The 23,822-nt window shown below is 50.3% G+C and overlaps 1 long non-coding RNA gene across 1 annotated transcript in view; it reads right to left on the reverse strand.

Annotated features, from left to right (window-relative positions):
* Window positions 1-21,528, reverse strand: part of LOC310888936 — a 207,360-nt gene extending 185,832 nt beyond the window's left edge. Inside the window, exons 1-2 of the long non-coding RNA XR_014576264.1 lie at window positions 21,478-21,528; window positions 20,227-20,887 (exon numbers count right to left, since the gene is read on the reverse strand). This is a non-coding gene — a long non-coding RNA (uncharacterized lncRNA). The remainder of the gene's footprint in view (window positions 1-20,226; window positions 20,888-21,477) is intronic.
* Between the last annotated feature and the right edge of the window lie 2,294 nt (window positions 21,529-23,822).

Genomic DNA, 23,822 nt, shown 5'->3' on the forward strand with positions numbered 1-23,822 from the left:
GCTTCCTTTCAGCGACATTCTGAACGAGCTTCCTTCCATCTCGGGTGCGCTTCCTTTCAGCCACTTTCAGTATCTGCCTCATTTCAGCTTGGGTGTGCTTCCTTTCAGGCACTTTCAGTACGAGCTTCCTCCCAGATTGGGTACACTTCCTTTCAGTGACATTATGTTCACGCTTCCTTCCAGCTTGGGTTTGCTTCCTTTTATCGAAATTCAGTACGAGCTGCCTTCCAGCTCGGGTGTGCTTCCTTTCAGTGACTTTCAGTGCGAGCTTCCTTCCAGCTCGGTTTCGCTTCCTTTCAGTACGAGCTTCCTTCCAGCTCTGGTGCACTTCCTTTCAGCGACGTTCAGTACTTGCTGCCTACCAGGTCAATCGCGCTTCCTTTCAGTACGAACTTCCTTCCAGATCGGGTTCACTTCCTTTAAGTAATATTAATTTCAGGCTGCCTTCCAGCTCGGTTGCGCTTCCTTTCAGCGACTTTCAGTAACGGGTGCATTCCACCTCAGGTGAGATTTCTTTCAGGGACTTTCAGTACGATCTGCCTTCCAGCTTGGGTGCAATTCCTTTCAGCGACTTTAAGTATGAGCTTCCTTCCAGCTCTGGTGCACTTCCTTTCAGCGACTTTCAGTACTTGCTGCCTACCAGGTCAATCGCGCTTCCTTTCAGTACGAACTTCCTTCCAGATCGGGTTCACTTCCTTTAAGTAATATTAATTTCAGGCTGCCTTCCAGCTCGGTTGCGCTTCCCTTCAGCGACTTTCAGTAACGGGTGCATTCCACCTCAGGTGAGATTTCTTTCAGGGACTTTCAGTAAGATCTGCCTTCCAGCTCGGGTGCACTTCCTTTCAGCGACTTTAAGTATGAGCTTCCTTCCAGCTCGGGTGCGCTTCTTTAAAGCGACTTTCTGTACGAGCTTCTTTCCATCTCGGTTGCGCTTCCTTTCAGCGACTTTCAGTAACGGGTGCATTCCACCTCAGGTGAGATTTCTTTCAGGGACTTTCAGTACGATCTGCCTTCCAGCTTGGGTGCAATTCCTTTCAGCGACTTTAAGTATGAGCTTCCTTCCACCTCTGGTGCACTTCCTTTCAGCGACTTTCAGTACTTGCTGCCTACCAGGTCAATCGCGCTTCCTTTCAGTACGAACTTCCTTCCAGATCGGGTTCACTTCCTTTAAGTAATATTAATTTCAGGCTGCCTTCCAGCTCGGTTGCGCTTCCCTTCAGCGACTTTCAGTAACGGGTGCATTCCACCTCAGGTGAGATTTCTTTCAGGGACTTTCAGTACGATCTGCCTTCCAGCTCGGGTGGACTTCCTTTCAGCGACTTTAAGTATGAGCTTCCTTCCAGCTCGGGTGCGCTTCTTTAAAGCGACTTTCTGTACGAGCTTCTTTCCAGCTCGGGTGCGCTTCCTTTCAGTGACTTTCAGTACAAGCATTCTACAAGCTCGAGTGCGCTTCCTTTCAGTACGAGGTTCCTTCCAGCTCGGGTGCGCTTCCTTTCAGCGACTTTCAGTACAAGCACACTACCAGCTCGAGTGCGCTTCCTTTCAGCGACATTCTGAACGAGCTTCCTTCCATCTCGGGTGCGCTTCCTTTCAGCCACTTTCAGTACCCACCTCATTTCAGCTTGGGTGTGCTTCCTTTCAGGCACTTTCAGTACGAGCTAACTCCCAGCTTGGGCGCGCTTCCTTTCAGCGACTTTAAGTACGAGCTGCACTATTCAGCGATTTTCTGAACAAGCTTCCTTCCATCTAGGGTGCGCTTCCTTTAAGCCACTTTCAGTACCAGCCTCCTTCCAGCTTAGGTGTGCTTCCTTCAGGCACTTTCAGTACGAGCTTCCTCCCAGCTTGGGTGCGCTTCCTTTCAGCGACTTTCAGTACGAGCTTCCTTCCAACTTGGGTGCGCTTCCTTTCAGCGACTTTCAGTACGAATTTCCTACCAGCTCGGACGTGCTTCCTTTCAGCGACTTTCAGTACGAGCTTCCATGCAGCTTGGGTGCTCTTCCTTTCAGCGACTTTCAGTATGAGCGTCCTTCCCGCTCGGATGATCTTCTCTTCATTGACTTTCATTAAGGCGTGCATTCCAGCTCAGCTGAGCTTTCTTTCAGCGACTTTCAGTACGAGCTTCTTTCCAGCTCGGGTGCGCTTCCTTTCAGTACGAGCTTTCTTCCAGTTCGGGTGCACTTCCTTTCAGTGACATTATGTTCACGCTTCCTTCCAGCTTGGGTGTGCTTCCTTTTATCGAAATTCAGTACGAGCTTCTTTCCTGCTCTGGTGCGCTTCCTTTCAGCGACTTTCAGTACGAGCTTCCTTCCAGCTCTGGTGCACTTCCTTTCAGCGACTTTCAGTATGAGCTGCCTACCAGGTCAATCGCGCTTCCTTTCAGTACGAGCTTTCTTCCAGATCGCATGCACTTCCTTTCAGTGACATTATGTTCGGGCTACCTTCCAGCTCGGTTGCGCTTCCTTTCAGCGACTTTCATTACGAGCTTCCATCCAGCTCCGATGAGCTTCCCTTCAGCGACTTTCAGTAACGGGTGCATTCCACCTCAGGTGAGATTTCTTTCAGGGACTTTCAGTACGATCTGCCTTCCAGCTCGGGTGCACTTCGTTTCAGCGACTTTAAGTATGAGCTTCCTTCCAGCTCGGGTGGGCTTCTTTAAAGCGACTTTCTGTACGAGCTTCTTTCCAGCTCGGGTGCGCTTCCTTTCAGTGACTTTCAGTACAAGCACACTACCAGCTCGAGCGCGCTTCCTTTCAGCGACATTCTGAACGAGCTTCCTTCCATCTCGGGTGTGCTTCCTTTCAGCCAATTTCAGTACCTGCCTCATTTCAGCTTGGGTGTGCTTCCTTTCAGGCACTTTCAGTACGAGCTTCCTCCCAGCTTGGGTGCGCTTCCTTTCAGCGACTTTCAGTATGAGCTGCCTTCCAACTCGGGTGCACTTCCTTTCAGCGACTTTCAGTACCAGCCGCCTTCCAGCTTGGGTGCGATTCCTTTCAGAGACTTTCAGTACGAGCTTCCTTCCAACTCGTGTGCGCTTCCTTTCAGCGACTTTCCGTACGAATTTCCTTCCAGCTCGGACGAGCTTCCTTTCAGCACGAGCTTCCATGCAGCTTGGGTGCTCTTCCTTTCAGCGACTTTCAGTATGAGCGTCCTTCCCGCTCGGATGATCTTCTCTTCATCGACTTTCAGTAAGGCATGCATTCCAGCTCAGCTGAGCTTTCTTTCAGCGACTTTCAGTATGAGCTTCTTTCCAGCTCGGGTGCGTTTCCTTTCAGTACGAGCTTCCTTCCAGTTCGGGTGCACTTCCTTTCAGTGACATTATGTTCACGCTTCCTTCCAGCTTGGGTGTGCTTCCTTTTATCGAAATTCAGTACGAGCTTCTTTCCTGCTCTGCTGCACTTCCTTTCAGCGACTTTCAGTACGAGCTTCCTTCCAGCTCTGGTGCGCTTCCTTTCAGCAACTTTCTGTATGAGCTGCCTTCCATCTCGGGTGCGCTTCCTTTCAGTACGAGCTTCTTTCCAGCTCGGGTGCGCTTCCTTCCGGAGACCTTCAGTATGAGCTGCCTTCCAGCTCGGTTGCGCTTCCTTTCAGCGACTTTCATTACGAGCTTCCATCCAGCTCCGATGAGCTTCCCTTCAGCTATTTTCAGTACGAGCTGCCTTCCAGCTCAGGTGTGCTTCCTTTCAGTGACTTTCAGTACGAGCTGCCTTCCAGCTCGGGTGTGCTTCCTTTCAGTGACTTTGAGTACGAGCTTCCCTCCAGCTCGGGTGCGCTTCTTTAAAGCGACTTTCTGTACGAGCTTCTTTCCATCTCGGTTGCGCTTCCTGTCAGCGACTTTCAGCACGAGCTGCGTTCCAGGTCGTGTGCACTTCCTTTCAGCGACTTTCATTACGAGCTTCCATCCAGCTCGGATGAGCTTCCCTTCAGCTATTTTCAGTACGAGCTGCCTTCCAGCTCGGGTGTGCTTCCTTTCAGTGACTTTCAGTGCGAGCTTCCTTCCAGCTCGGTTTCGCTTCCTTTCAGTGACTTTCCGTATGAGCTCCCTTCCAGCTCGGGTGCGCTTCCTTTCAGTACGAGCTTACTTCCAGCTCTGGAGCGGTTCCCTGAAGCGATTTTCAGTGCGAGCTTCCTTCCAGCTCGGGTGCTGTTCCTTTCAGCGCCTTTCAGTGTGAGCTGCCGTCCAGCTCAGGCGTGCTTCCTTTCAGCGATTTTCAGCACGAGCTGCCTTCCAGCTCTGTTGCAATTCCTTTCATCGACTTTCAGTATGATCTGCCTTCTAGCTCGGGTGAGCTTCCTTTCAGTATGAGCTTCCTTTCAGCTCGCGTGAGCTTCCTTTCAGTGACTTTCAGTACGAGCTTCCACCAAGATCGGGTGCACTTCCTTTCAGTGACATTCAGTTCGGGCTCTCTTCCAGCTCGAGTGCGCTTCTTTTCAGCGACTTTCTTTATGAGCTGCCTTCCAGCTCGGGTGCGCTTCCTTTCAGTACGAGCTTGCTTACAGCTCGGTTTTGTTTCCATTCAGCGACTTTCAGAATGAGCTTCCTTACAGATCCGGTGTGCTTCCTTTCAGTGACTTTCAGTATGAGCTGCCTTCCAGCTCGGGTGTGCTTCTTTTCAGCGACTTTCATTTTGAGCGTCCTTCCAGCTCGGGTGCGCTTCCTTTCAGCAACTTTAAGTATGAGCCTCCTTCAGGCTCGGGTGCACTCCTTTAAAGCGACTTTCTGTACGAGCTTCTTTCCAGCTCGGGTGCACTTCCTTTCAGTGACTTTCAGTACAAGCATACTACCAGCTCGACTGCGCTTCCTTTCAGTACGAGGTTCCTTCCAGCTCGAGTGCGCTTCCTTTCAGCGACATTCTGAATGAGCTTCTTTCCATCTCGGGTGCGCTTCCTTTCAGCCACTTTCAGTACCCACCTCATTTCAGCTTGGGTGCGCTTCCTTTCAGCGACTTTAAGTACGAGCTGCACTATTCAGCGATTTTCTGAACAAGCTTCCTTCCAGCTCGGGTGCGCTTCCTTTAAGCCACTTTCAGTACCAGCCTCCTTCCAGCTTGCGTGTGCTTCCTTTCAGAGACTTTCAGTACGAGTTTCCTCCCCCTCAGGTGCACTTCCTTTCAGCGACTTTCAGTACCAGCCGCCTTCCAGCTTGGGTGCGCTTCCTTTCAGCGACTTTCAGTACGAATTTCCTACCAGCTCGGACGCGCCTGCCTTCCATGCAGCTTGGGTGCTCTTCCTTTCAGCGACTTTCAGTATGAGCGTCCTTCCCGCTCGGATGATCTTCTCTTCATCGACTTTCATTAAGGCGTGCATTCCAGCTCAGCTGAGCTTTCTTTCAGCGACATTCTGAATGAGCTTCTTTCCATCTCGGGTGCGCTTCCTTTCAGCCACTTTCAGTACCAGCCGCCTTCCAGCTTGGGTGCGCTTCCTTTCAGCGACTTTCAGTACGAGCTTCCTTCCAACTTGGGTGCGCTTCCTTTCAGCGACTTTCAGTACGAATTTCCTACCAGCTCGGACGCGCTTCCTTTCAGCGACTTTCAGTACGAGCTTCCATGCAGCTTGGGTGCTCTTCCTTTCAGCGACTTTCAGTATGAGCGTCCTTCCCGCTCGGATGATCTTCTCTTCATCGACTTTCATTAAGGCGTGCATTCCAGCTCAGCTGAGCTTTCTTTCAGCGACTTTCAGTACGAGCTTCTTTCCAGCTCGGGTGCGCTTCCTTTCAGTACGAGCTTTCTTCCAGTTCGGGTGCACTTCCTTTCAGTGACATTATGTTCACGCTTCCTTCCAGCTTGGGTGTGCTTCCTTTTATCGAAATTCAGTACGAGCTTCTTTCCTGCTCTGCTGCACTTCCTTTCAGCGACTTTCAGTATGAGCTGCCTACCTGGTCAATCGCGCTTCATTTCAGTACGAACTTCCTTCCAGATCGGGTTCACTTCCTTTAAATAATATTAATTTCAGGGTGCCTTCCAGCTCGGTTGCGCTTCCTTTCAGCGACTTTCATTACGAGCTTCCATCCAGCTCGGATGAGCTTCCCTTCAGCGACTTTCAGTAACGGGTGCATTCCACCTCAGGTGAGATTTCTTTCAGGGACTTTCAGTACGATCTGCCTTCAAGCTCGGGTGCACTTCCTCTCAGCGGCATTCATTATGAGCTTCCTTCCAGCTTGGGTGCGCTACCTTTAAGCGAATTTCAGTACTAACTGCCTTCCAGCACGGGTGCACTTCCTTTCAGCGACTTTGAGAAAGAGCTTCATTCCGGCTTGGGTGCGCTTCCTGTCAGCGACTTTCAGTATGAGCGTCCTTCCAGCTTGGGTGCGCTTCCTTTCAGGAAGAGCTTCCTTCCAGCTCTGGTGCGGTTCCTTGAAGCGATTTTCTGTACGAGTTTCCTTCTAGCTCGGTTCCGCTTCCTTTCAGCAACTTCCAGTAGGAGCGTCCTTCCTGCTCGGAGGATCTTCCCTTCAGCTATTTTCAGTACGAGCTGCCTTCCAGCTCGGGTGTGCTTCCTTTCAGTGACTTTCTGTACGAGCTGCCTTCAAGCTCGGGTGCACTTTCTGTCAGCGACTTTCAGTACACGCATACTACCAGCTCAGGTGCGCTTCCTTTCAGCGACTTTAAGTATGAGCTTCCACCCAGCTCGGGTGCGCTTCTTTAAAGCGACTTTCTGTACGAGCTTCTTTCCATCTTGGTTGCGCTTCCTGTCAGCGACTTTCAGTACGAGCTGCATTCCAGGTCGTGTGCACTTCCTTCCGACAATTTTCAGTGCGAGCTTCCTTCCAGCTCGGTTTCGCTTCCTTTCAGTGACTTTCAGTGTGAGCTCCCTTCCAGCTCGGGTGCGCTTCCTTTCAGTATGAGCGTCCTTCCAGCTTGGGTGCGCTTCCTTTCAGGGAGAGCTGCCTTCCAGCTCTGGTGCGGATCCCTGAAGTGATTTTCTGCATGAGTTTCCTTCTAGCTCGGTTCCGCTTCCTTTCAGCAACTTCCAGTAGGAGCATCCTTCCTGCTCGGATGATCTTCCCTTCAGCTATTTTCAGTACGAGCTGCCTTCCAGCTCAGGTAGCTTTCTTTCAGCGAATTTCAGTATGAGCGTTCTTCCAGCTCGGGTGTGCAACCTTTGAGTGACTTTCAGTACAAGCATACTACCAGCTCGAGTGCACTTCCTTTCAGTGACTTTCAGTACGAGCTTCCTTCCAGCTCGGGTGCACTTCCTTCCGGCAATTTTCAGTGCGAGCTTCCTTCCAGCTCGGTTTCGCTTCCTTTCAGTGACTTTCAGTACGAGCTTCCTTCCAGCTTGGGTGCACTTCCTTTCAGCAGCCGCCTTCCAGCTCGGTTGCACTTCCTTTCAGCGACTTTCATTACAAGCTTCCATCCAGCTCGGATGAGCTTCCCTTCAGCGACTTTCAGTAACGGGTGCATTCCAGCTCAGATGAGCTTTCTTTCAGCGACTTTCAGTATGAGCGTTCTTCCAGCTCGGGTGTGCTTCCTTTCACCTACGTTAAGTACGGAGTGCCTTCTTCATAGGGTGTGCTTCCTTTCAGCGAATTTCAGAATGAGCTGCCTTCCAGCTTGGGTGCGCTTCCTTTAAGCTAATTTCAGTACTAACTGCCTTCCAGCATGGGTGCACTTACTTTCAGCGACTTTGAGAAAGAGCTTCCTTCCGGCTATGGTGCACTTCCTGTCAGTGACTTTCAGTATGATCGTCCTTCCAGCTCGGGTGCGCTTCCTTTCAGCGACTTTCCGAATCAGCTGCCTTCCAGCATGGGTGCGCTCCCTTTCAGTACCTTTCAGTATGAGCTGCCTTCCTGCTCGGGTGCGCTCCCTTTCAGTATGAGCTTCATTCCAGCTCTGGTGCAGTTCCCTGAAGCGATTTTCAGTACGAGTTTCCATCCAGCTCGGTTCCGCTTCCTTTCAGCAACTTCCAGTAGGAGCGTCCTTCCTGCTCGGATGATCTTCCCTTCAGCTGTTTTCAGTACGAGCTGCCTTCCAGCTCAGGTAGCTTTCTTTCAGTGATTTTCAGTATGAGCGTTCTTCCAGCTCGGGTGTGCTTCCTTTCAGTGACTTTCAGTACGAGCTGCCTTCAAGCTCGGGTGCGCTTCCTGTCAGCGACTTTCAGTACGAGCACACTACCAGCTCAAGTGCGCTTCCTTTCAGCGACTTTCAGTACGAGCGTCCTTCCATCTCGGGTGCACTTCCTTTCAGTGACATTCAGTGCGATCTTCCTTCAGGCTCGGCTGCGCTTCCGATGAGCTACTGTCAGTACCAGTCTCCTTCCAGCTTCGGTGCGCTTCCTTTCATTGACTTTCAGTACGAGCTTCCTCCAAACTTGGGTGCGCTTCATTTCAGCGACTTTCAGTATGATCTTACTTCCTGATCGGTAGTGCTTCCTTTCAGCGACTTTCAGTACGAGCTGCTTTCCAGCTCGGGTTTGTTTCCTGTCAGCGACGTTCAGTACAAGCATACTACAAGATCGAGGACACTTCCTTTCAGCGACTTTACGTACGAGCTGCATTCCAGGTAAGGTGCAATTCCTTTCATCGATTTTCTGAATGAACTTCTTCAGTGTCGGGTGCGGTTCCTTTCAGCGATTTTCAGTATGAGCTTCCTTCCAGCTCGGGTGTGCTTCCTTTCAGCGACTTTCGGTATGAGCGTCCTTCCAGCTCAGATGATCTTCCCTTCAACGACTTTCAGTAAGGGGTGCATTCCAGCTCAGGTGAGCTTTCTTTCAGCGACTCTCAGTATGAGCTGCTTTCCAGCTCGGGTGCGCTTCCTTTCAGCGACTTTCAGTACGAGCTTCCTTCCAGTTCGGTTTCGCTTCCTTTCAGTGACCTTCTGTATGAGCTCCCTTCCAGCTCGGATGCGCTTCCTTTCAGTACGAGCTTACTTCCAGCTCTGGAGCGGTTCCCTGAAGCGACTTTCAGTATGAGCTGCCGTCCAGCTCAGGCGTGCTTCCTTTCAGCGACTTTCAATATGAGCTGTCTTCCAGCTCTGGTGCGCTTGTTATCAGCGACTTTCTGTATGAGCTGCCTTCCAAATCGGGTGCGCTTCTTATCAGCGACTTTCTGTATGAGCTTCCTTCCAGCTCGGGTGCGCTTCCTTTCAGTACGAGCTTACTTCCAGCTCTGGAGCGGTTCCCTGAAGTGATTTTCAGTACGAGCTTCCTTCCAGCTCGGGTGCGCTTCCTTTAAGCGCCTTTCAGTATGAGCTGCCGTCCAGCTCAGGCGTGCTTCCTTTCAGCGACTTTCAATATTAGCTGTTTTCCAACTCGGGTGCGCTTGTTATCAGCGACTTTCTGTATGAGCTTCCTTCCAGATCGGGTGCGCTTCCTTTCAGTGACTTTGAGTACGAGCTTCCTTCCAGGTCGGGTGCGCTTCCTTTCAGTGACATTCAGTTCGGGCTGCGTTCCAGCTCGGGTGTGCTGGCTGTCAGTGACTTTCAGTAGAAGCATACTACTAGCTCGAGTGCGATTCCTTTCAGTATGAGCTTCCTTCCAGCTCGGGTTTGCTTGTTTTCAGCTTATTTACCTATGAACTGCCTTCCAGCTCGGGTGTGCTTCCTTTTAGCGAAATTCTGTATGAGCTGCCTTCCAGCTCGGATAATCTTCCTTTCAGCGATTTTCAGTACAAGCTGCCTTAAAGCTCAGTATGAGCTTTCTTTCAGCAAATTTCAGTATAAGCTGCCTTTCAGCTCGGGTGCGCTTCCTTGCAGAGACGTTCAGTACGGGCTTCCTTCCAGCTCTGGTGAGCTTCCTGTCAGCGACTTTCTGCATGAACACAATACCGGATCGAGTTCGCTTCATTTCAGCGACTTTCAGTAACGGGTGCATTCCACCTCAGGTGAGATTTCTTTCAAGGACTTCAGTAAGATCTGCCTTCCAGCTCCGGTGCACTTCCTTTCAGCGACTTTAAGTATGAGCTTCCTTCCAGCTCGGGTGGGCTTCTTTAAAGCGACTTTCTGTACGAGCTTCTTTCCAGCTCGGGTGCGCTTCCTTTCAGTGACTTTCAGTACAAGCACACTACCAGCTCGAGTGCGCTTCCTTTCAGCGACATTCTGAACGAGCTTCCTTCCATCTCGGGTGTGCTTCCTTTCAGTCACTTTCAGTACGAGCTTCCTCCCAGCTTGGGTGTGCTTCCTTTCAGCGACTTTCAGTATGAGCTGCCTTCCAACTCGGGTGCACTTCCTTTCAGCGACTTTCAGTACCAGCCGCCTTCCAGCTTGGGTGCGATTCCTTTCAGCGACTTTCAGTACGACCTTCCTTCCAACTCGGGTGCGCTTCCTTTCAGCGACTTTCAGTACGAATTTCCTTCCAGCTCGGACGCGCTTCCTTTCAGCACGAGCTTCCATGCAGCTTGGGTGCTCTTCCTTTCAGCGACTTTCAGTATGAGCGTCCTTCCCGCTCGGATGATCTTCTCTTTATCGACTTTCAGTAAGGCGTGCATTCCAGCTCGGCTGAACTTTCTTTCAGTGACTTTCAGTACGAGCTTCCTTCCAGCTCGGGTGCGCTTCCTTTCAGTACGAGCTTCCTTCCAGTTCGGGTGCACTTCCTTTCACTGACATTATGTTCACGCTTCCTTCCAGCTTGGGTGTGCTTCCTTTTATCGAAATTCAGTACGAGCTTCTTTCCTGCTCTGCTGCACTTCCTTTCAGCGACTTTCAGTACGAGCTTCCTTCCAGCTCTGGTGCGCTTCCTTTCAGCAACTTTCTGTATGAGCTGCCTTCCATCTCGGGTGCGCTTCCTTTCAGTACGAGCTTCTTTCCAGCTCGGGTGCGCTTCCTTTCAGCGACTTTCAGTATGAGCTTCTTTCCAGCTCGGGTGCACTTTCTTTCGGAGACGTTCAGTATGAGCTGTTTTTCAGCTCGGGTGCGCTTCCTTTCAATACGAGCTTTCTTCCAGATCGCATGCACTTCCTTTCAGTGACATTATGTTCGGGCTGCATTCCAGCTCGTGTGAGCTTTATTTCAGCGACTTTCAGTATGAGCTTCCTTCCAGCTCTGGAGCGCTTCCTTTCAGCGACTTTCAGTATGAGCTGCCTACCTGGTCAATCGCGCTTCCTTTCAGAACGAACTTCCTTCCAGATCAGGTTCACTTCCTTTAAGCAATATTAATTTCAGGCTGCCTTCCAGCTCGGTTGCGCTTCCTTTCAGCGACTTTCATTACGAGCTTCCATCCAGCTCGGATGAGCTTCCCTTCAGCGACTTTCAGTAACGGGTGCATTCCACCTCAGGTGAGATTTCTTTCAGGGACTTTCAGTACGATCTTCCTTCCAGCTCGAGTGCACTTCCTTTCAGCGACTTTGAGAAAGAGCTTCCCTCCAGCTCGGGTGCGCTTCTTTAAAGCGACTTTCTGTACGAGCTTCTTTCCAGCTCGGGTGCGCTTCCTTTCAGCGACTTTCAGTACGAGGTTCCTTCCAGCTCGGGTGCGCTTCCCTTCAGCGACTTTCAGTACGAGTTTCCTTCTAGCTCGGTTCCGCTTCCTTTCAGCAACTTCCAGTAGGAGCGTCCTTCCTGCTTGGATGATCTTCCCTTCAGCTGTTTTCAGTACGAGCTGCCTTCCATCTCGGGTGCGCTTCCTTTCAGTACGAGCTTCTTTCCAGCTCAAGTGCGCTTCCTTTCAGCGACATTAAGTACTAGCTTCCTTCCATCTCGGGTGCACTTCCTTTCAGTGACATTCAGTGCGATCTTCCTTCAGGCTCGGGTGCCTATCGGGTGTCCTTCCCGCTCGGATGATCTTCTCTTCATTGACTTTCAGTAAGGCGTGCATTCCAGCTCAGCTGAGCTTTCTTTCAGCGACTTTCCATCTCGGGTGTGCTTCCTTTTACCAACATTATCTACGAGCTTCCTTCAAGCTCGGGTGCGCTTCCTGTCAGCGACTTTATTTACGAGCTTCCTTGCAGTTCATGTGCGCTTCCTTTTAGAGACTTTCTGTACGAGCTGCATTCCAGCTCGGGTGAGCTTCCTGTCAGCTACTTTCAATACTTACTGCCTTCTGTTATAAATTACTCTTTAGCCAGAAAGAATTTATAGTAAGTCGGTTAGTTTATTGAGTAAGCGATCAGCAAGCAAAACAGCGCTGAGCGACCGGGGAGTCCATGCTCCTTCAAACGGAGCGCACCCTCCCCCTTTCGTAGTCCCCTTTTATCATCAGGTTCTTCCGGGGTTACGTGGCCCCTTTCTAGTACTGCGGCTGCGTCGATTGTTGCTAGGGGGTCGTCTCTGTCCCTCTGGTGGTCGTGCGGATGAAGGCAGTAGTCTTCCTCTGCTTAGTTTGCAGTGTTTCTCCTCCTTATTTCATAGAATCATAGAATCATAGAATATCCTGAGTTGGAAGGGACCCTTAAAGATCATCAAGTCCAACTCTTGATACCGCACAGGTCTACCGAAAAGTTCAGACCATGTGACTAAGTGCACAGTCCAATCTCTTCTTAAATTCAGACAGGCTCGGTGCAGTGACCACTTCCCTGGGGAGCCTGTTCCAGTGTGCAACCACCCTCTCTGTGAAGAACCCCCTCCTGATGTCGAGCCTAAATTTCCCCTGCCTCAGCTTAACCCCGTTCCCGCGGGTCCTGTCACTGGTGTTAATGGAGAAAAGGTCTCCTGCCTCTCGACACCCCCTTACGAAGAAGTTGTAGACTGTCATGAGGTCTCCCCTCAGCCTCCTCTTTTCCAGGCTGAACAGGCCCAGTGACCTCAGCCGTTCCTCGTACGTCTTCCCCTCCAGGCCTTTCACCATCTTCGTAGCCCTCCTCTGTACACTCTCCAACAGTTTCATGTCCTGTTTATACTGTGGTGCCCAGAACTGCACACAGTACTCGAGGTGCACTCGAGTACACCAGCGCAGAGTAGAGCGGGACAATCACCTCCCTTGACCTACTAGCGATGCCGTGCTTGATGCACCCCAGGATACGGTTGGCCCTCCTGGCCGCCAGGGCACACTGCTGGCTCATATTCAACTTGCTGTCTACCACGACCCCCAGATCCCTCTCTTCTAGGCTGCTCTCCAGCGTCTCATCGCCCAGTCTGTACGTGCAGCCAGGATTTCCCCGTCCCAGGTGCAGGACCCGGCACTTGCTCTTATTGAACTTCATGCGGTTGGTAATCGCCCAGCTCTCCAACCTATCCAGATCCCTCTGCAAGGCCTTTCCACCCTCATTCGAGTCCACAACTCCTCCAAGTTTGGTGTCATCAGCAAACTTGCTCAAAATACCTTCTATTCCTACATCCAGATCGTTTATAAAAATATTGAAAAGTACCGGCCCTAAAATGGAGCCTTGAGGGACCCCACTGGTGACCGCCCGCCAGCCTGACGCAGCCCCATTTACCATAACCCTTTGGGCCCTGCCCGTTAGCCAATTGCTCACCCATCATATGATGTTTTTATTTAGCTGTATGGTGGACATTTTGTCCAGTAGGATCCTATGGGAAACCGTGTCAAAAGCCTTGCTGAAGTCCAAAAAAATCACATCAGCTGGTTTCCCTTGATCCATCATACGGGTGATCTTATCATAAAAGGAAATCAGGTTAGTTAGGCAGGACCTACCCTTCACAAACCCATGCTGGCTGGGACCAATGACTGCTTTGTCCCCCAGGTGCGCCTCAATAAGTTCGAGAACCATCTTCTCCATGATTTTACCAGGCACTGACGTGAGACTGACAGGCCTGTAATTGCTAGGGTCTTCTTTCTGACCCTTTTTGTAAATCGGCACAACATTTGCCAGCTTCCAGTCTACCGGGACCTCTCCAAATTCCCAGGATCGTTGAAAAATAATTGAGAGAGGTTCCGCGACGACGTCCGCCAGCTCTTTCAGCACCCGGGGATGAATCCCGTCCGGACCCATGGACTTGTAGGGATCCAGGTGGAGTAGCAAATCCCGCACACGTTCAGGGTCGGTTGGGAGTTTGTCATCCCCACCGTCCTGGTCCTCCAGCTCAGGGCACCCTGGGTCCCGAAGCCCATCATCGGCATTGAAGACAGAGGCAAAGAAGGCGTTAAGCGTCTCTGCTTTGCCTATGCCATTGTCTGTGAGGAGACCTTCCCTATCAAGGAGCGGCCCTATGTATTCTTTAGTTCTCCTTTTTCCATTCACATATCTGAAAAAGCCCTTTTTATTTTCTCTCACAGACACAGCCAGCTTCAACTCTAGGTGTGCTTTGGCCACACGAATTTTCTGCCTACAAACACGAACAGCATCCATGTATTCTTTCCATGACACCTGGCCCTCCTTCCAGTAGCGAAACACTCTCTGTTTCCGCCTAATCTCCATTAGAATGTTCCTGGTCAGCCACGCCGGCCTCCTGCCCCGCCTGCCTGACTTGCGATATTTAGGAATTGCCTGATCTTGTGCTTCTAGGAGGCATCGCTTAAAGAATGACCAGCACTGGTGGACATCGAGGCCTTCAAGAGCAGTTTCCCAGGGGACCTTGCTGACTAGTTCCCTGAGCAGCCTGAAGTCCGCTTTCCCCATATCTAGGGATGAGGTTTTGGTGGCACTTTTCTTTCTGTCACCGTAAATTTTGAACTCAACCACTTCATGGTCGCTTTGACCAAGGCGGCCACCAATCACCACATCTCCCACCAGACCCTCTCTGTTTTCTAGCAACAGGTCTAGGAGGGCACCTTTCCTAGTTGGCTCCGTTAGCACCTGCACCAAGAAGTTATCATCTAGGTGCTTCATGAACCTCCTGGACTTGCTCGTGTCAGCCGTGTGGCACTCCCAGTTAACGTCTGGCAAGTTGAAGTCCCCCATAAGGACAAGGGGAGTTAATCTCGAGGCCTCTCTTAGTTCTGTAAAGAATAATTTATCGGCGCTATCGTCCTGGCCAGGCGGTCTGTAATAGACTCCCACAACGACATCCCCTTTATTCGGTCGTCCCTTGATCCTTACCCAGAGGCTCTCAACTTTGCCATCGCCGACCTGAAGTTCCACACAGTCCAGCCCCTGCTTCACATATATCGCCACCCCACCACCTCGCCTACCCTGCCTGTCCCTCCTGAAGAGCCTGTAACCATCTATCGCAACACCCCAGTCACAGGACTCATCCCACCAGGTTTCGCTTATGCCGATGATGTCGTAGTTGCGGGACTGGGCCAGGACTTCTAGCTCATCCATTTTATTCCTCATACTGCGTGCGTTCGTGTAGAAGCACTTCAGGTGCGTCTCCTTACACTCAGCACCTTGTGGATCTGCCCGAAGGACCTCACTGGCACCCAGCCCCTCTGATTCTAGCGTACCTTCCCTTAGGTTTTCACCGGCGTGCCTGGTTTTAGCCCCTTCCCCCTTCGACTCTAGTTTAAAGCCCTATCTATCAGCCCTGCCAACTCCTGACCAAAGATCCTTACCCCTCTCCGAGAGAGGCACATCCCATCCGGTGCCATCAGGCCCTGTGTAGCATAGACCTTCCCGTGATCAAAGAACCCAAAGTTCTGCCGGTCACACCAGTCTCGAAGCCACGAGTTTATGTGAACAGCACGCCTTTCAGCTTCGATCCCCCCTATCGGAAGGACAGAGGCAAACACAACCTGTGCCCCTGATCCTCTAAGTAGTCGCCCCAAATCCCTAAAGTCTCTTTTGATCGCCTTCGGACTTCTCGTTGCTACTTCATCGCTACCAGCCTGAAAGACCAGTAGCGGGTAGTAGTCAGTGGGACGTACCAGGCGCTGGACTTTCTTGGCAAAGTCTCTCACCCGAGCCCCAGGGAGGCAACAGACTTCTCTGCGGGTTGGGTCCGGTCGGCATATCGGTCCCTCTGTCCCTTTCAGAAGGGAGCCCCCCATAACAATAGCCCTTCTTTCTTTTTTGAAGGATGATGTGGCAATGCGATGTGTAGGTCGCCTTGTCTTAGGCGCCCCCTCCAGCTGGGACGGGTTTTTATCTACTTTGTCATTCGGATTGTCTTGTTCTAGTCCTTCATATCGATTATTTAAGGGTAGATGAGAAGGTGAGGTGGGCAGAGAGAGGGCTTGCCTACCACCCCGAATAGGCACCTGCCTCCATTCCCCCCCTTGATCTAGGTCTCCTCCCGCTGCCTGGCAGGAGGAGGGAACCTCCGTCTTCTGCATAACAGGAGATGCCTGTGCTGTGGCAGGTTCGTGAGCCTGCCTCAGAGAGGGTAGAGTGCACCTCCACCAGTCAATTTCCATCTCCGATTCCCTGATGCTTCTGAGCCTGTTCACCTCCTCCCGGAGCACTGCTACCTGGCTGAGCAGTTCTTCAACCTGGGCACACCTCCCACAGGCATACCCACCACTGCTGTCGGAGACCGACAGAAGGCTGGGGCACACTCTGCAGCCCAGGACCTGGACGGCTGCGTTTTTCACGGATCCCTCCGTCTGAGTAGCCACCGTGGTGACCGTGGCTGGAGATGCCGCACGAGATGCGGAGGCCACGCTTTTCTGCCTGGTTGATACCATGGTCAGGTTCTACGCAAGCAGGTTACAAGCACGGAAGGGAGAGGTAGCTGCAACAGAGCGACGATGGGTCCCCGCCCTTCTTGCCCGCCCTTCCTGCCCGCGCTAACTGCCTCGCTAACTGCCGCGTCACTCCCTGTTTGCCGGCCCTGTTCGCCGCGCTCCTGGTCGCTCGCACTCCCTAAGGGCTGCCGGGGGGAGGAGCTGTCGCTGACGCTGCTGGCTCCGCCTACGCCTCGTCAGCCTCCCTCACGAGGGCTGCCGGTGCCTGGCGGCTCCCTCACGTAGGCTCGATGCCTGAAAAATAGCCCTGCCTGTCCCGATCCCGCGCTCCGCTGCAGCACGCGTCTGCCCTGGAGCCGGTCGCCTCGGCAAGTGGCCTCGCCTCGGCAAGTGGCCAATTTGGTCATGTTAGTTTTTCTTAAGATAGGGCAGTGGGTTATCGGGTTGGCAATTGTACTGTTTACACAAAGTTCTCTCAACCGTATATCCGAGACATCAACAGGCAGGATGACTCAAGGTTTTTACCGCCGCTTGAGCAACTCCTATTGTTCCCTTCTTAATATAGCCATGAAAAATAATGAACAAACATTTCTTATACATCACAATCCCTCCTTTTTCTTTTAGCTAGTTATTTTGTTCATTAATTCCTGGTATGCCTGACTACTGAGCATTAAAGTTTCTGCATCCTCATCCATAGTTACAGGCTCATATTTAGCACGGATAAGCATCAAATGCGCTGCCTCTAAACGGCTTTTTACAATTGCGATTACTCGGTTGAAAATACATGGTCCAAAGGTTAGCCCTAACACTTAATAACAACAAGGGTCCTGCTATTGTTGACAGCAAAGTTGTAAGCCAAGGTGAATAATTAAACCAAGATTCGTACCAATTCTGCCTGGTTTCATTCTCTCGTTTCCTCTTTTCCAGTCCTTCTCTGAGTTTCATCATTGTATCCCTCACTACTCCAGTGTGGTCTGCATATACACAGCACTCTTCAGAATGGTACAGAATTCTTGGTACATTTATTACCTGTATACAGAAATCTTGAGACACATTAAAGAGTTTGAGTGATAAGCAAGGAGTAACACCCGTCGATGAACAGACCCATCTAGTGTTAATTTCACCATTCATTCGTTCCACCTTTCCAGAGCTTTGAGGGTGCCACGGAGTCTGATATTCCCAATTTGTCCCCAAAGCTTTCCTAGTCTCTCAGGACACTTTCGACACAAAGTGCAGACCTCGGTCAGAATCAATTGTTTCTATAATCCCGTATCTCAGGATGATATTTTCGAATAGTATTTTCACCACGGCATGGGCCGTTGTCCTTGCCGTTGGGAAGGCTTTGACAAAGTGCGTGAGATGATCTACAATCACTAATAAGTATTTGTACCTTCCTACTTTTGGAAGCTCTGTGAAATCTAGTTGGATTTTGGCAAAAGGTCGGTGCGCCAGTTCCCGACCTCTTAACACTCTTTTTCTCATATGCTGGGTGTTCACTCTCCTACAGACAAGGCAGTCATTCACAACTCGTTTTGCTACACTGTATATTCCAATACATATATACTTTGTAGCAAATTGATCCACTAGCGCTTGAGTTCCCCAATGAGTGTTTTCATGAAACCTCCGTAGCACTCTTAAAGCTGCAGACTTAGGGAGCATCTCCCGTCCATCGGGCAATACCCATTTACCCTCATCAGTCTCTTTTATACCCATTTGAGCCATCTTATCCTTTTCTGGCAGCGTAAAGCAGAGCAATGTATATATGGGCCCGTGTAAGTAGCAATGCATATATTTCCCTTCCTCCTCTTCCCAGAACGGACAACTACATTGTATGGCATCAAAACCAAAATCCTTCCAGCAATCATAACATGGAAATTCCTTTAAGTCTTTCCCACAGTATTAAGTATTAAGTATTATATTAAGCATTATTATATATTATTATATTATTATTGATTGTTATATTAATTATTATATATTAAGTATTAAGTATAAGTATTAAGTATTTCCCACAGTCTGGGCAATCTTCCCTCGTTCTTATAATTCTTATACTCATTAATGCTGCCCTTTTTGCCTCCTGATCCGCTAGATTATTACCCCTAACCTGAGGGGTGAGGCCTTTTTGATGCCCTTTTATATGTACTACGGCAATTTCTTTGGGCTCTCTGATAGCTTGTAAAACCTGGGTAATCAATTCCTGATGTATTAAACCCTTTCCTTGTGAATTGATGAGCCCCCTTTCTTCCCATATTTTACCAAATGTATGTACTACCCCATAAGCATATTTTGAATCTGTATATATTGTACTGCTTTTATTTTTCAACAATTTTAGGGCCCGCAGTATGGCACATAGCTCGCAAGCTTGGGCAGACCAGCTAGGGCTCAAAGGTCCAGATTCCACTATCCCAAATGTTTTCCCATTTACTAACGCGTATCCTGATTTTTGCTTTCCCTCAACTACTCCCGAGGAACCATCCACATATATCTGTTCACCGATGGGTAATTCCACCTCTTCTAGATCAGGTCTCAATTTCGTTTGCTCTTCTATATTTCGGAGGCAATCATGTCCTAAGGACTCATTTGGTTCCCCATAAAGAAATTGAGCAGGGTTCTGTAGGGAGGTTGTTTCTAATGTTAATTTTGGAGAGGAAATCAAAATTCCTTCGTATTTTAATAATCTGGCGTCAGTGATCCATTTCTCTGCCTTCTGTTGCAGTACCCCGCATATATTGTGTAGAGATATTACTTTGATTTCCCCCCCAAAAGTGATCTTCTGTGCTTCTTCCACTAACAAGGCAGCAGCTACCACTACCTGCAAACAGTTTGGCCAACCCCGGCTAACCGGATCCAATAATTTAAACAAATAGGCCACAGGTTTTTTACTCCCTGCCCATTCTTGGGCCAGCACTCCCTATGCCGTGCGTTCTGCGCTGTTCACAAAAAAAAACCAAAAACGGCCTCCTTAAATCTGGTAAGCTTAACACTGGGGGGGGCGTACTAGTTCCTCCTTTAACTTGTTCAGTCATTCCTCATCTTCCCGAGTCCATTTCAGCAACCCGTCTCTAGTCAGTTTTTCATAGAGAAATTTTACCTTTCCACTATAATCCTCTATCCATTGTCTACAATAGCCTATTAATCCTAGTAATTGCTGTACCTGCCTTTTAGTTCGCGGGGACGCTAAAGCCAATATTCCACTGATTCTGCCTGGGTCTGCCTTCTTAGTCCCCTTACTTAACTGGTGACCCAGGTACTTTACCTCTTGCTCCACAAATTGTAATTTTGGCTCCACAATTTGTAATTTTGCCCCTCCTTTTTCTTTTAAAGGGTACAGATTAACCGATTCTCTGAGCCAATCTAAAGACTCGCATATTCGCTCTCCTCTAAACAAAAAGGTTCCTTTGCATTCACATAAACGTTTAAGGCTTGACAAACCCAGTCTTCAAACGACCCAAATATGGGCCAATAATTTGCCTACCTCCCCAAACTTCAACACAATAATGAATCATTTTTACTTTATCCTTTCCCCGCCTAGAAGGGGAATCACTCCAATTCTTAATCATTAACCCCAGTGGGCTATCTGGGGGAATAGGGGGCAACCTAACACTAGGCATTACCCCACCCATGGGACCAGAAGGCTTACTCTTCTTCTGTCCCATCTTCCGGAGCGCCTTTCACACACACACGCAGCTGCTTCCCCCTGGTCGTGGCCCAGTCCCTCGCGGGATGTGGGAACCGCACTACTGAGGGGTCCGCACTCACTTCGTCCTCAATTGGACGTCTCACACAGATGCACTCCGGGATCACCAACCCCAACCGAACGGCTCACCGGCCTATACTTACCCACCCCGTGGGTCTTCGTTCGGCCTTCGTGCACAAAGATTACCTAGGGGTTTTGCCGGCTTTATTTGCTTGCTGCCCGAAATTTAGGGTTCGTCGGTAAAGGGTTCGAACGGCAATAGTCCCGGCGAAGGCCGCCGAAATCGGCGGGGCGCCCCCTTAGATAGGCTTCCCGATCAAATTACCTCTATCCGAGTCACGGCACCAAATTTGTTATAAATTACTCTTTAGCCAGAAAGAATTTATAATAAGTCGGTTAGTTTATTGAGTAAACGATCAGCAAGCAAAACAGCGCTGAGCGACCGGGGAGTCCATGCTCCTGCAAACGTTGCGCACCCTCCCCCTTTCGCAGTCCCCTTTTATCATCAGGTTCTTCGGGGGTTACGTGACCCCTTTCTAGTACTGCGGCTGCGTCGATTGTTGCTAGGGGGTTGTCTCTGTCCCTCTGGTGGTCGTGCGGATGAAGGCAGTAGTCTTCCTCTGCTTAGTTTGCAGTGTTTCTCCTCCTTATTTGGTCATGTTAGTTTTTCTTAAGATAGGGCAGTGGGTTATCGGGTTGGCAATTGTACTGTTTACACAAAGTTCTCTCAACCGTATATCCGAGACATCAACAGGCAGGATGACTCAAGGTTTTTACCGCCGCTTGAGCAACTCCTATTGTTCCCTTCTGTCCTGGTTCCAGTTAGGACAGAGTTAATTTTCCCTCATAGTAGCTGGTAGGGTGCTATGTTTTGGGTTAGGATGAGAAGAGCGCTGATAACATGCTGATGTTTTAATTGTTGCAGAGCAGTGTTTACACCAGGCCAAGGACTTTTCGGCTTCTCGCTCTGTCCTGCCAGCGAGCAGGCTGGGGGTGCAGCAGGAGCTGGGAGGGGACAGACCCAGGACAGCTGACCCAAACTGGCCAAAGGGGTATTCCATACCATCTGACGTCATGCTAAACAATATATAGGGGTGGCTGGCCGGGGTGGGGGGGCCGGCTGCTCGGGAATAGGCTGGGCATCGGTCAGCGGGTGGTGAGCAATTGCATTGTGCATCACTTGTTTTCTTACACATTATTATTGTTAATACTATTATCATTATCACTATTATTATTATTATTGTTATTATTATATTCCTGTCTTAATAAACTGTCTTTATCTCAACTCACCGGCTTCACTTTCCCGTTTCTCTCCCCCATCCCAGAGAGGGAGGGGGGAGGGTGAGCGAACGGCTGTGTGGTGTTTAGCTGCCAGCCGGGTTAAACCACAACACCTTCTTAATATAGCCATGAAAAATAATGAACAAACATTTCTTATACATCACACCTTCCACCTCGGGGGCGCTTCTTTTCAGTGACGTTCTGTACAAGCTGCCTTCCAGCTCGGGTGTGCTTCTTTTCAGCGATTTTCATTACCAGCTTCCTTCAAGCTCGGGTGCACGTCCTTCCAGCGACTTTCAGTACGAGCTTCCTTCCAGCTTGGGTGCGCTTCCATTCAGAGACATTCAGTACAAACTGCCTTCCAGCTCGGGTGCGCTTCCATTCAGAGGCATTCAGTACAAACTGCCTTCCAGCTCGGGTGCTCTTCCTGTCAGTGACTTTTAGTACTTCCTGCCTTCTAGCTCGGATGCACTTCCTTTCAGCGTCTTTCAGTAGGAGCTGACTTGCAGCTTGGGTGCGCAATATTTCAGCGATTTTCTTTCCGAGCTTGCTTGAAGCTCGGATGTGCTTCCTTTCTGCTACTTTCCGTACGAGCTTCCTTCCAGCTCGGGGGCCCTTCCTGTCAGCGACTTTCAGTACGAGCTTCCTTCCAGCTAGGGTGCGCTACCTTTCAGTGACTTTCAGTACTTGCTGCTTTCCAGGTAGGGTGTGCTTCCTTTCAGCTATTTTCAGTACAAGCTTCATTCCAGCTCGGGTGCGCTTCCTTTCAGCGACTTTCAGTACCAGGTAACTTGCAGCTTCCACGTGCTTCCTTTCAGCGATTTTCAGTACGAGCTGTCTTCCAGCTCCCGTGCACTTTCTTCCAGCAACTGTCAATACGAGCTGCCTTCCAGCGCGGGTGCGCTTCCTTTCAGCGACTTCTGTTCGAGCTTCCTTAGAGCTCTGTACACTTCCATTCAGTGACTTTCAGTACGAGATTCGTTTTAGCTCGGATGCGCTTCCTATCGGCGACTTTCAGTACGAGCTTCCTTCCTGATAGGTTGCGCTCCCTTTCAGCGATTTTCAGTACGAGATTCATTCGAGCTCGCGTGCGCTTCCTCTCAGCGCCTTTCAGTACAAGCTCACTTGCAGCTTCGGTGCGCTTCCTTTCAGCGACTTCCGTTCGAGCTTCCTTCGAGCTCTCTACACTTCCATTCAGTGACTTTTAGTACGAGCTTCCTTCCAGATCAGGTGTGCTTCCTTTTAGTGACTTTCAGTAGGAGCTACCTTCCAGCTCGCTTGCGCTTCCTTTCAGCGACGTTCAGTACGAGCTTCCTTCGAGCTCGGGTGCGCTTCCTGTCTGCGACTTTTAGTGCTACCTGCCTTCCAGCTCGGATGTGCTTCCTGTCAGCGATTTTCATTACCAGCTTCCTTCAGGGTCGGCTGCGCTTCCTTACAGTGACTTTCAGTACGAGCTTCCTTCCAGCTCGGTTGCGCTTCCTTTCAGCGATTTTCATTGCAAGCTTTCTTCCAGCTTGGTTGCGCTTCCTTTCATCGAATTTCAATATGAGTTTCCTTCCAGCTCAGATGCGCTTCCTTGAAGCGACTTTCAGTACGACCTGTCTGGCAGCTCGGGTGCGCCTCCTTTTAGCGACTTTATTTACGAGCTTCCTTCCAGCTCGGGTGCGCTTCCTGTCACCGACTTTAAATACGAGCTTCCTTCCAGCCCGGGTGTGCTTCTTGTAAGCGACTTTTTGTACGAGCTTCCTTCAAGCTCGGGTGCGCTCCCTGTCAGCGACTATATTTATGAGCATCCTTCAAGCTCGGGTGTGCTTCCTTTCAGCGACTTTCAATACTTACTGCCTTCTAGCTCGGGTGGGCTTCCTTCCAGCGACTTTCAGTACGAGCTTCCTTCCAGCTCGGGTGCGCTTCCATTCAGAGACATTCAGTACAAACTGCCTTCCAGCTCGGGTGCGCTTCCTGTCAGTGACTTTTAGTACTTCCTGCCTTCTAGCTCGGATGCACTTCCTTTCAGCGTCTTTCAGTAGGAGCTGACTTGCAGCTTGGGTGCGCAATATTTCAGCGATTTTCTTTCCGAGCTTGCTTGAAGCTCGGATGTGCTTCCTTTCTGCTACTTTCAGTACGACCTGTCTGGCAGCTCGGGTGCGCCTCCTTTTAGCGACTTTATTTACGAGCTTCCTTCCAGCTTGGGGGCCCTTCCTGTCAGCGACTTTCAGAATGAGCTTCCTTCCAGCTAGGGTGCGCTACCTTTCAGTGACTTTCAGTACTTGCTGCTTTCCAGGTAGGGTGTGCTTCCTTTCAGCTATTTTCAGTACAAGCTTCATTCCAGCTCGGGTGCGCTTCCTTTCAGCGGCTTTCAGTACGAGCTGACTTTCAGGTCCGGTGCGCTTCCTTTCAGAGACTTTCATTACCAGCAAACTTGCAGCTTCAATGTGCTTCCTTTCAGCGATTTTCAGTA

The sequence above is a fragment of the Anser anser genome, assembly GCF_964211835.1.
Source record: "Anser anser genome assembly, contig: SUPER_W_unloc_5, whole genome shotgun sequence".
Classification (NCBI taxonomy): domain Eukaryota; kingdom Metazoa; phylum Chordata; class Aves; order Anseriformes; family Anatidae; genus Anser; species Anser anser.